The sequence below is a fragment of the Podarcis vaucheri genome, assembly GCF_965113315.1.
Source record: "Podarcis vaucheri genome assembly, chromosome: 3".
NCBI lineage: Eukaryota > Metazoa > Chordata > Lepidosauria > Squamata > Lacertidae > Podarcis > Podarcis vaucheri.
The window spans coordinates 74,759,973-74,773,860 of record NC_138761.1 but is presented as its reverse complement, the minus strand read 5'-3'; positions in this window follow the sequence as shown (position 1 = coordinate 74,773,860).

Here is a 13,888-nt window from a genome sequence, read left to right as displayed (position 1 = left end):
TATTCTTTCATGCTCAGCTCATTCCAGAATCATTCTCCCCACGTTCATTTACTGCCAGCTCTGCTCAAATGTCTCACCTAGCACTTAATTTCTAAAAGGAGAGATGCCAGGGCTCAGATTCACCTACAAAGTCCCACCCTAGAACTGGAATAGCATCTTCAGTGTGGGGAGATTCAAAATTTCCTTTCCTTAAATATAAGAGTTTTCCTCGGGGGGGGGGGGAATTCCGCCATACTTAAGATAGTAGAAAGGGGTATTCTTGTAACATCACAAAATAGGCACCAAAAATGTACAGTTCAACTCGCACCACAGATCAACAATTAAATACCTTTGCTCAACCTTCAGTAGATCTGTCAGAACTGAAGATTTGTACGTGTGTGTGCCTGCACACAGAGAGCTTTTTTAAAACTGACAAAGCTAGACTGTAACCTGCTTGCAGTTTCTACATCCCTACTTGTAAAACAAACAAACAAAATAATTCCTTTTCCAAAGAGAAATTTCCCTCTGTCTATGTGAATTCCCTCTCTCCCAATTGCCAATACATGTGAAATGACAGTGGATACTTGTACATGCTAACGTCATACATTCTATTTTGAACTGTGCATTCTTGTTTATGGGTTGGGTCAAGGCAGTGGAACTCCACTCATGGGATGCCCTCATTGCAGGAAAGAGGGACCATTTTTTATGATTCTCCATCTTCCCTGCAGGCCCCTGTGACTCCCCTGGAAAGCTGCTCCTAAGGGCTAGAGGACCCTCCAGAATGGTATGGGAGGTGGTGGGGGAGGGGAGGGAGAATTGGAGACAATTAACCTCCTCCTTTCCTCCAGCGAGAGCTTCCTCTGGATCTCAGCCCCTTCTGAGTAGGAGAAATTGGGTAAGGGAGACTTGAAAACTGTTGCAGTGTATACAAGTGGTGTCTCAAGAATACTCTGCAGCTAGTACCAGTTGACTTTGGACGAGAACATGAAATACTCATAAAGCTATAACAGCAGGATCTAACATTCAGAATAATTTAAGAGCTGCTGGAAAGCTTCAATCTCTACAGAAAAATAAAATAGCCACTGCTATATAATTCAACTACTGAACAAACTAACAAACAACAGCACTATTAAAGTTTCTCCCTGTTTAATGCTTGATTTTACAAAGGTAATGTTATTCCAGTTGAAAGACATGTTCATTATGGCAAATAAAACAGAGATCTATGGGATTATTGAAGTAGAAAGACACATTAAAGCTGTTTAGGGCATTGTATTGATTTCCGTTTAATGGTTGTCCTGACATTTTTCAACAGCCAGGTCTAATAATTGTTTGTGGAGTGAAGCTTAAGCGGGTGGAAAAGTTGCCCAGAAAGAGTATTAAGAATAACTTAAAGATATCGGATTTAATTGCAGCAATCTGTGATACTTATGGTGCTGGCCCCTTAGTGGAATTTTCAGTATTTAACTTGAAGCATGATTGGGTGATTAACAAGAGTCACTTTAATTAAATATTTTAAATAATTTCCTGAAAGATGCCCTGGTTCATCTTACGTAGGTAGACAAAGGGAATCATAAGTTGCTTTTCTAGAAAAACTGCAGACCCCAAGAGAAAAATATATTAGATAACTGGCTAACAATCTTGTATTCTCTTGTGGTAGCAAAGCCATCAGCACAGATTGAATGCGGTGGTAATGGCAGGATAGAGTTTTCAAGGCTTCAGGGAACACTGTAGTCGATTTTCTGTGTGGGAAAGGAAAATGTTCAGTTTGGCCAAGATTAAAACTTTGCACAGAAGCAGGGTTAAAATTGGGAATGGTAGGTCCCAAGATATAGGAAATCTAAGGAAAAGGCAAGGAGACTGAAGGGTTCAGAGGTGACAATGGCTTCAATATAAATATATTCAGTATAAAGAAGAGTAGGTGGAAGCATGTAAAAAGGCAAAGGAGGCATGGAAGTGGGGCAAAAGAGAGCTAAAGAGAAGGGTCTCTTAAAAAAAAAACCTTGATAGCAGAAGGTCTAGAAGGGCTATCTGCTACGATGGGAGCAGGGCCTGCGCAAGACATTTTGGCACTTGAGACGAACCACAGTATGGCACCCTCTGCCACCAGGGAAGGAGTGATTTACATCGGGAACAGGGGTGGGAATAAACTCAACGTTACCCCAAGGCTGAAGTGGGAAGCAAAAGCTATCTCTACCGGGGTGGGTGGCAGGCTGCCCTGAATCAGACAGAGTGGGTACAGACCCCAGAGAGCAGCTCCCATCATTTCCTCTCTGGGGTGGGAGAAGACCAGCAGTGTTTCCTACTATGCAAGAGGTGCCATGGGGGAAGGATGCTGAGGAGGCAACAAATTCAGCCTCCAAGGAGCATGTTGCAGTTGTCACTGCCACTGATGAGTGATGCATTCCTTCAAGGCTGGATCTGCTGCCTCTGTGGATCCTGCCGCCTGATGCAGTCGCCTCACCTTGCCTCATGGGTGGTCAGAAAGGAGTGCTGGGAAACATAGGGGAAGTAGAGGAAACTAATAATAGGAAACAGTTACACTAGGGAAATTTGAAGAACAGAGAGCTTGGAGAAAGGAACGGCACAGGAGCCAAAGAACATAGAATTGCTAGGTCCAGAGCAGTGGAGAAAAGCCTGAGGTCCTCGATTGGGGTGATGCTCCTGGACTTCCCCTTTAGAAAGGGAAAATTTGCTTCTAATATCTAATTCTCATACAGTATTTAAAATGGAGGGGGTGTCTGTGAAGGTAACACTATAATATATATTATTGTGCAGATGAGCTTGATCTTCACGATATCCCAAATATGGAAAGCAGCACTATACTGGTGACATAAATCAGAGATTCAGATGAGGCACAGCGTGATTTTGCTGATCGTGCTGCTTCCCCCACCTCTCCAAAGAAACTCAGTATTCTGGGCAGGAAGCCAAATATACAGATTAGTAAAAAGTGTAAACAGATTTGACACTCTCTAAAAGAATGCCCAGCTAACAGAAGAAAACTGGAGAAGGTTTGGAGAAAATCCTGAATTGGCTGATTAGAGCTTCGTTACTGATGAAGGAATGTCAGGGTTTAAGATGAAATGAAATAGTATGCCAACAGCATGTAGAAATCCATAAAATATCACTAATATACAGATTTGGATTGTAAGCACCTGTGTCACACAAGGAGAAAATGAACACAAATTAAGCAAGGAACTTCAGCACTTGATCTGTCCAGTTGTAGGCATGCCTCTGTCAGTGAGCTCCAGGCTGGGAGAGGAACATAGATCTATGTTTACTGTCCCCTAACACAACATGATGCTAGAAAGTGGTTCAGCTGTGAGCTAGACACATGGGAAAGTGATCAAACTACCTCTTCCTGACCTCCAAACTTTCCATGAATTTGTTTTTGCAACATATTAACTTGGTCCCAAAGTTGTCTGCCACCTCAAATGATTCATTCATCAAGAGGAGAGCTGTTAGAATACTAGCTGACCCGGTATTACCTATTCTGACAGGCAGTGGCTCCAAGGATCCGTGAAGAGGTCTTTGACAATAGGAGGCCCTGCTATGCATCCTATCACCAAAAGAAGTTCCATGGGTGGCAACATGAGTGAGGACATTTTGAAGGTGAGACTAGGCTCATCCCTGGTGATATTTAGGTGAGCAGTGAAAACAATTCTTATTCCACGTGATATTTAATCATTGTTAAAATATGACTGGAAAGTTGTTATTTAACTTTGCTCCTTTTGATTTTAACATTTTAGTTTTTGTTTTTATTACAGTGGTACCTCGGGTTACATACGCTTCAGGTTACAGACGCTTCAGGTTACAGACTCCGCTAACCCAGAAATAGTACCTCGGGTTAAGAACTTTGCTTCAGGATGAGAAAAGAAATCGTGCTCTGGCAGCGCGGCAGCAACAGGAGGCCCCATTAGCTAAAGTGGTGCTTCAGGTTATGAACAGTTTCAAGTTAAGACCTCCGGAACAAATTAAGTACTTAACCCGAGGTACCACTGTACTTGGGATTGTTTATGTGTGCCACTTTGAAGGCTCTTGTGATGGTTCAGAAGCTGGGTAAAATATGTGTGTGTGTGTGTTTTGCAAATAAATATAAAATAAATCACCTGCTACCTTACTGATTGTTTTTACTGGCGATGCCACGAATTCTACCACTGAGCTGTAGTTCTTCCATAAACTACCTATCTGGCTATCTAAAGAACTTTTAACTGAATTAAGATTAAAAAAGGATGTGTACAAAAAATGGAAAAGGGGGGAAACCACCAAAGAGGAATTCAAACAAATAGCCAGCACATGTAGACACAAAGTCAGAAAAGCTAAAGCACAGAATGAACTCAGGCTTGCTAGAGAGGTTAAAAGCAACAAAAAAGGCTTTTATGGGTATGTTCGTAGCAAAAGGAAGAACAAAGAAACTGTGGGGTCACTCAGAGGAGAAGATGGTGAAATGCAAACAGGGGACACAGAAAGGGCTGAACTACTCAATGCCTTCTTTGCCTCAGTCTTCTCCGATAAAGAAAACAATGCCCGACCTGAAGAATTTGGAGCAAATGATTCAGCAAAGGAAACACAGCCCAGAATAACTAAGGAGATAGTACAAGAATATTTGGCTAGTTTAGATGTATTCAAGTCTCCAGGGCCAGATGAACTGCATCCAAGAGTATTAAAAGAACTGGCAGATGTGATCTCAGAACCACTGGCAGTCATCTTTGAGAATTCCTGGAGAACAGGCGAAGTCCCGGCAGACTGGAGGAGGGCAAATGTTGTCCCTATTTTCAAAAAGGGGAAAAGAGAGGACCCAAATAATTACCGCCCAGTCAGTCTGACATCAATAGCAGGGAAGATTCTGGAGCAGATCATTAAGCAAACAGTCTGTGAGCACCTAGAAAGGAATGCTGTGATCACCAATAGTCAGCATGGATTTCTGAAAAATAAGTCATGTCAGACTAACCTGATCTCGTTTTTTGACAGAATTACAAGCCTGGTAGATGAAGGGAACGCAGTGGATGTAGCCTACCTTGATTTCAGCAAGGCATTTGACAAGGTGCCCCATGATATTCTTGTAAAGAAGCTGGTAAAATGCGGTCTTGACTATGCTACCACTCAGTGGATTTGTAACTGGCTGACTGACCGAACCCAAAGGGTGCTCATCAATGGTTCCCCTTCATCCTGGAGAAGAGTGACTAGTGGGGTGCCACAGGGTTCTGTCTTGGGCCCGGTCTTATTCAACATCTTTATCAACGACTTGGATGATGGACTCAAGGGCATCCTGATCAAATTTGCAGATGACACCAAACTGGGAGGGGTGGCTAACACCCCAGAGGACAGGATCACACTTCAAAACGACCTTGACAGATTAGAGAACTGGGCAAAAATAAACAAGATGAATTTTAACAGGGAGAAATGTAAAGTATTGCATTTGGGCAAAAAAAATGAGAGGCACAAATACAAGATGGGTGACACCTGGCTTGAGAGCAGTACATGTGAAAAGGATCTAGGAGTCTTGGTTGACCACAAACTTGACATGAGCCAACAGTGTGACGCGGCAGCTAAAAAAGCCAATGCAATTCTGGGCTGCATCAATAGGAGTATAGCATCTAGATCGAGGGAAGTAATAGTGCCACTGTATTCTGCTCTGGTCAGACCTCACCTGGAGTACTGTGTCCAGTTCTGGGCACCACAATTCAAGAAGGACACTGACAAACTGGAACGTGTCCAGAGGAGGGCAACCAAAATGGTCAAAGGCCTGGAAACGATGCCTTATGAGGAACGGCTAAGGGAGCTGGGCATGTTTAGCCTGGAGAAGAGGAGGTTAAGGGGTGATATGATAGCCATGTTCAAATATATAAAAGGATGTCACATAGAGGAGGGAGAAAGGTTGTTTTCTGCTGCTCCGGAGAAGCGGACACGGAGCAATGGATCCAAACTACAAGAAAGAAGATTCCACCTAAACATTAGGAAGAACTTCCTAACAGTAAGAGCTGTTCGACAGTGGAATTTGCTGCCAAGGAGTGTGGTGGAGTCTCCTACTTTGGAGGTCTTTAAGCAGAGGCTTGACAACCATATGTCAGGAGTGCTCTGATGGTGTTTCCTGCTTGGCAGGGGGTTGGACTCGATGGCCCTTGTGGTCTCTTCCAACTCTATGATTCTATGATTCTATGATTCTATACCTCAGGAGTGGCCTCTTGTTGGCCCTCTCAGGCTTAATGCAGGAGCAGGAGTAGCAAATTTCCCACAATGCCCTAGATGCTATATCAGGGGCATGGTGGAAAATTAAAATGGCAGCTCCTGCACCCAGCTTGGAGGCTTCAGAGCAGTTGTCAGTGCTGTTGGCCCTGCACTGAGGCCTTGCAGCTGCCTCAGAATGACAGGTGCTGACTGACACATTACAAGTATGCCAGTCAGAAGCACTAGCCCTATGTGAACATCCAAATGGTTGTCACAAATTACCTGATAACATTACCAAGATCAGAATGAGGCTAGAATCAAGCAGAGATTTCTGAACATAACAAAAACATGCCAAACCTATTTCCAAGATCAGAAAACGAGTGAACATACCATGAACGTCGTATCACTGATAAAACATATCATCTATCTCTGCCTTGAGATGATGGATGACTGAATTATCAGGATTGAAAACATGGTCCATATGAAATCTAAACTAGAGGCAGAAAGAAGCAAAGGTTACAGATGTCAATTTATAGCTAAACTTCTAGCACGAGTGTTAAGTAAGTCAGCCATTTCAGATTTTTTTTTAAAAAAACAGACACACACTAAAATCTCTACATTTATCTGCAATAATCTCCTTAAAATTTCCATAAAAACACAATACTCAGTGTGAAGAACATAATTGCTACAAAATGAAAATGGCACTTTTTTCCTTTAGGAAGTGGGATGGGGAGGAGGAGAGACAGACCAGAGCACTTGATTAAGCAGACTATAAGAGCCAGACATAATACCATTAACACGCTGTTCCAAAGCCATTCTGTTATAAATTAGTCATCAAATGTGAAGGACAAAATAAGTTCCCCTATACAAGAAGTGTCAATTCAGTAACATTTTTTTAAAGCATAATATATTTTTAAGGAGTGTCCTTTACTGTAAGCAGTTTCTTTTAAATCCTCCATTGTTCACAAGGTTGCAGGGCCCTTAATGCTAAGAAGGAATGCCAATTATAAACCTTGTTAAACAACACTTGCTCCATTACTGGTCCATATCCTCTCAGACAAAATAGCTTGATGAAAGGAAGCAATTCTTTAAAAGAAAGGAAGAAACACAACTAAAAGGCAAAATTAGAAGCAAATTGTGCCTCTGTTCATTTTTTTCCTCGTCCTTTTCTTTAGAAAGCAATAAAAATTAAAATGAGATTGCTGTAACCATAGAAAGAACATATGACAGACAAGTCTCTTTTCTTTAAAGACTTTATTACGTAATCAAAACATTCTACAATATAACAAAACAAAGAACCAAGTGGTGACTGGCCACTACAGATCTGTGATGCACCGTAACATAGAAAGGCTTAATCCAAGATCAAGCAAGAAAATTGGAGTATTATTTTCATGGAAGCAGAAAGGGCTAACGCCAATTAAAATCAAATTTAGTGGGAACACACCAGCCATGAATTTGTTTTTTAATATACTGGACATCATTGGCTTAGTCCATTGGCTTAGTAGTGTCTCACGAAACACGTGTAAAACGAGTCAATTTTTATGAAATTGCAATATGCAGGGCCTTATTAAACCAGACGATAAGGGAAAAGTCCAATGTATTTCTGCCTCCCTGAGAAATGGTCAGTCTGGCTCCAACCAACAAATATATGAGTTTTACAAATCAATTCTTCTATTTTCTATCTCGTTTACAGCGTAACGTTTTGTAGGGAAGGGGTGTGGTTTTGGCTTGACAATTCTGGGCTATTCCTCTCCGATTTGTTTGTATGGTTTCGATTTCCCCCCCTGAGATTCAATACCCATCCAATAAGCACATGACATGATTGTGTGCGTCAGTGCCAAGGCCATAGCAAACCCGTTTCCTGTATGCATGATCTGCTGCATACCACAGAGGCAGCTGTGGCAGAACATGCATGTCCTCTTACCATACCCACCAAACAGTAATGCAGTTGTAAATTATGAAGTGCAGGTGACTCTCCATCACCAGGATTCCCCGCTCTGTGCTACGGTCACTTCCCACAGTGAGTTTCAAATTTACAACTACAGTGTTACCTTGGGTTACATACGCTTCAGGTTACATACACTTCAGGTTACAGACTCTGCTAACTAAGAAATAGTGCTTCAGGTTAAGAACTTTGCTTCAGGATGAGAACAGAAATCATGCTCTGGTGGCACAGCGGCAGCGGGAGGCCCCATTAGCTAAAGTGGTGTTTCAGGTTAAGAACAGTTTCAGGTTAAGTACGGACCTCTGGAATGAATTAAGTACTTAACCCGAGGTAGCACTGTACACTCAACCTTTTATCTATGCCAGTAAGTCAGTAGCCTGGGCACATGTCAGACGTCTGCACACAAGAGCACTTGGACTAGCTTTAGAAGCGAAAGAAGAGCCCTGCTGGATTAGAGCAAAGGCCTATCTAGGCCCACATCCTGTCCTCACGGTAGCCAACAATATGCCCATGGGAAATCCTCAAGCAAGAGCCAAGTGCAATAGTGCTCTCTCTTCCCTCTTGCAAATCCTCGACTGATATTCAGAGGGACACTGTCTCTGACACTGTCGACAGAACATATCCTGCTTCTCCATTGATATTTTGCATAAATACGTCAATAAACATGTTTTGCCACCCTGCAAATCAAACCTTTATGTAGGTGGAAAACTTTTTAACAATACCAGGACCTAAGTATAAACCCATTCAGGCTCCCAAATAAGCACATTACTGAAATGAAGTTAGTACAGCTGAGAGCCGCATCGTACCACCCCTTACTTCTCTCTTACACCAGGAGATGTTGGACTTCAGCTCCCATCAGCTGGGAAGATCTGTATCCTGAAAAGCAGGATATAAGTGACTAATAAAGCCCCAGGTAGCATGGCCAATGATATGGAACTACAATACCCATCCGACAGAGTTTTCCCATCTCTGTTCCACGCAGTGACTGGAGTGTACCCAATCAATGCATGTACCCACTTTGTGTACACACAGTGGAAAAAGCATACTTTCATCACCGTTGACCACAAGATTAAACACAAGGGAACTTTGTGTGGTAAGACACCAATATTTTGACTATGTTTTTTGCAAGACTGATACTCATCTGTGATATTCTTCATCAGTTGGTTTCTTACCAATGAGGTAGATAACTCAGGAATCACCAACCTGATGCCAGGGGGAGTAATTGCACCTATGCTTACTTCCCCCAGCAACTCCAAAGCTTCTTGTGCTTCCCCAACATTTTTTTCTCCCCTCCATTAGATGCAGAAGGGAGCAACTACTCTGTAAACAGCACATAAAGGTAAAGGTACCCCTGCCCCTACGGGCCAGTCTTGACAGACTCTAGGGTTGTGCGCCCATCTCACTCAAGAGGCCGGGGGCCAGCGATGTCCGGAGACACTTCCGGGTCACGTGGCCAGCGTGACAAAGCCGCATCTGGCGAGCCAGTGCAGCACACGGAAACGCTGTTTACCTTCCTGCCAGTAAGCAGTCCCTATTTATCTACTTGCACGTGGGGGTGCTTTCAAACTGCTAGGTTGGCAGGCGCTGGGACCGAGCAACGGGAGCGCACCCCGCCGCGGGGATTCGAACCGCCAACCTTTCGATCGGCAAGCCCTAGGCGCTGAGGCTTTTACCCACAGCACCACCCGTGTCCCAAAACAGCACATAGAACTGAGCAAAGGAGTAGGATTTACATAATTCCCACTTCCTCTCTCTATGCATTTCCCCCAGGTTAACTTCTGCACCAAAGCTGGAAGGAGGGAGAGTGCCCTGTAGAAAATGTTTTCAAAACGACAGAGAGGAAAACATAAATTTGTGGGAAGCAGAGGCAACCAGACCCAATGCAAAGAAAGAAGTGGAGAATGTCCCCTCTGGGAATGGGGATGTGTTTCTCTTCTCTCTGAGGCTGGTTTGTGTGTCTTGGGAGAGAGGGAGAGGGATAAAGTTTGGGTGCATTTGTGACTGGCCATGCCCACAACAGCAACCATTTTGTGACAGCTCCTTCAGCAAAATATTGATTCCAAAACGTGATCATGGACCCCCAAAAGCTGGCAATTCCTGTAACCCAATTACACAAAGCTGTTTCAAAGAAAGAATTATTATACCTGATAGCATTACAAAAAAATATTTTTCTGCATAGTTCTTGCTGCTTATTTGCTGAATTTTTCATGGAGAGTAGGTACAAAAATAAAATGGGTAAATTCTAAAAAATAATAATATTTGAATGCACAATGTAAAATTTTAAATCATGTGGGAGAAACAGCATTATACCACAAAAGAATAACCTTGTAAGTTTAGAAACAAGTTGTCTTTCATTCTCTTAAGTTGAAACAAGAACAACAAAAATCACATGAGGACTTTCATTTGGCTTAGCAACTAGGAAAATCATAAAGCAGCTTTTTCTTTTTAAGTGCTTAACCCCCATCCCCAAGAGTAATGACTTTGAGACCTACTTAATGTGAATGCGCTCAAAAAGCCACTGCTTATGAGAGCAAAGCTGTCATTCCGAAGATTTATACGCACACACGGGCTCTCAGCATGAATGAAAGATTGCATTGAGCCGCTCCTCATCATATGATGCCTCAGATCAATGTAATGCTATTAAGGGCAGTAGTTGGCTAAATCCAAGCATCTTGAAATCTGAATGCAATAGGTACAAAAGTAGTCAACTCTTTAAAAACAGTAAGAAGTGGTCTGTCCTCTCTCTCTCTCAGTAACATACAGGTAACATTACATAACTTAAAACCAAAAAATATTATTCTCAATTATTCCATCCTACCTGCATGAAGGGCATATTCTGCAACATGAAATCCTACTTTATACTGGGTGAAATTCAGCATACTTCTATCTTAAAGTAGCTTAGTGCTGCTGATCCCACAAAACTAATCTTAACAGCAGGTAAACTTAAGTGATTTGTGGATCTCTTAAGGAGATTGGAGAAACTCAAAATCAGAAAGGGCAATTTACTTGATTGAGGAAGTATGCACCAATGCCTTTATTATAATTCTGCACCAAGTACCAAGACACAGTTTTGACTTAGAATTGACAAACATATCAAAATGTTTCAGGGTGGAAGCATGTACGGTGGCATTTCACAACTGGATGCACTTCCACTTGGGTAGATTTTTTTTATTTCATCAAAATTAGTTTGTTGTTAAATTATTATGGGGTTTCCCCAGAGTAGCTTATTGAAATTTTCATTTGCCTGGGCTGCTTGAAAGGTATTTAGGCAGTGCTGTTAGGCAGATATAATTATTGAGAATACCATGGTTGTTTATTTAAAGTACTAATATGCTGCCTTTCAGTTCAGAGACCTCCCAAGGCAGCTTACAAAAGACAATTAGAGGTATATGCATAGTGGGACAGTTTAGCTTTATAGGCTTAGCAGGCACATTGTGCTTCCATATGAGTTACAGTACAACCCACTTGAAATGTTTCCCTTCCAGGCCTTCTGCTGCTACAGTGGTGCCTCGCAAGACAAAAATAATCCGTTCCGCGAGTCTCTTCGTCTAGCGTTTTTTTCGTCTTGCGAAGCAACCCTATTAGCAGCTTAGCGGATTAGCGCTATTAGCGGTTTAGCGGCTATTAAAGGCTTAGCGGCTAAAAGGCTATTAGCGGCTTAGAAAAAGGGGGGGGGAGCGAAAAAAATCGCAAGATGTTTTCGTCTTGCAAAGCAAGCCCATAGGGAAATTCGTCTTGCGAAGCGCATCGAAAAACGGAAAACCCTTTCGTCTAGTGGGTTTTTCGTCTTGCGAGGCATTCGTCTTGCGGGGCACCACTGTATTCTGAAAGAGCATTGCCTATACTCCCTTATGCTGTACAATGGGACAGCCCCAGCTCTCTTTCTGGGCCTATGACTGAGAAAAACAGTAATAATTAACAAACATGCCAGTGTGGGTGGCAGAGAATACTTTACTACTGAAGTCCAACTGGAAGCAAAAGCCTGCAGCTTGAAAAAGCTTGGTGCAAATGAATCCAGCGGATCATCAGGTTGGGTTTTCAATGTATAGGAAACCCTGGGCTGGGTTAAACTACGTAAGTGTGCTAGCAGGTGCCAGAACACAGTGGGACTTTGCCCCCTTCCCCTGCACCCCCACCTCAAATCAGGACTGGACAACCCCCAGAACAGCATGCAGGAAGTTGAATGGGGTCGTTCTTTCAGGCAAACTGAAATGCTTGTGCTGACAGAACTGACAAAGTGCAAATGTGTGTCTAAGCTCCAATTAAGCCCTGTTGTAAGGTACACATGAGAATTCCCACCGGGGGGGGGGGGGAAATCCATCGAACAGCTACATGCACACAGCCCTGGGCAGAAATAAACCTAAGAATTCCAAGCCCCCGGTAATGTCTCATAGGGTCTTTTTAATCAAAGAAGAGACTAATTAACTCCACAGGAAAAAATAGCGCAGTGCTGTCAAATGCTCAGAGCTACAATAGTGTCATTACATTTCCAATTACTGCAATTGTAAGGTGTACCTTGAAACTATAACAAGGCAAAATGTTTTCCTATCACCTGATTGTGTGCCAGTCCACACAGGTGCGAGGCTGGGCTTCTGAAGTAATCTCAAGTTCATGCACACACACCCCATGCCCCCCAAATAAGTTGTTGGTGGCATCTGTCTGTCTCAGGAGACAATGAAGTGTGTCTCTGGCCCAGGCCCATGCAGAGCTTTTCTGACACCCAGGGTGAGAGTCTTGTTAGAACAAAGTTAAAACTCAAACAAAAAAGCAGTCGGTCCATGCTGGGGTCCTCTGGCTGGCTTAGCCCTCTGAGGCCCAGGGCAAGTGTACCCAACTGCCCACTGCACAGGCCTGCCTGGGGGTGAAGTCAAACCATTGGAGAATCAGTGCCTGCTGTGGTTGCAAAGACTGGAAACTCATAACTGCTCTGCCCCCCAAATTGCTTTTGCAGCATTAGCAGCACTGCAGGCGTTGCACTGGGGTGCATGCCTGGGCAGTGTGTATTGAGGTCCTGGACTGCCCAGACAACAATACACCCCCCTAGCCTGGCTTATGTGGTCCAAAGGAAAGCCAAGCAATACATGTGGCACCAGCTTGGCTGCAGGAGTTGCCCGGAGGTGGTATACAAGGTGCCATCCAACTGTCTTAGGAGCTCCACTCCGGATTTGTGAGCCGTTTACCCCTTAGACTTTTCATTTTCCAAAGATGTCCCACAAGGGATTTTTTCCTCGGAGGTTACTTCTAAAGCCTTTTTCACGAACGAGTATAGCCATAAGGCAGTGAAGGTTTAGGATCAGTTTTCCTTCTCCTAGATGGGCTACCTTACCAGGCTGATGAGCCCCATCTGCCCCTCTTTCCCTCCGCACAGGATGTGCAGAAACTGCCTTCTTGACCATCAGACCCCCTGTCATAATGCAATGTTTTAATCTCACCCACTCCTAAATCTCCAATCTAGTAACAGCTACGGTGAAATCCAAAAATATGTTAGGGGGGTAGAAAGAAGCCTCACAGTTGCTTTACTTGTGACATTTATCTTAAAAAGACAACTGCGAAAGAGTCCAGATTTCTACCACTTTATTCCATGTTGGTTGCAGGGCGGCAGTTTTTGACTGCCAAGTATCAGTGTCTTCAACCTTGTGTCCCAACAATAAGCACTAATTATTCCAGTTCTCTCTCACACACACATTTAACATCCAGGATGGCCCAGATTTCAGTGATATTCATATAATCTCCAAACACAAGCAGTGGGAAGCCAGTCCCACTTACTCCCTCGTGTCATTAGCATTTGAATCCAAGGAT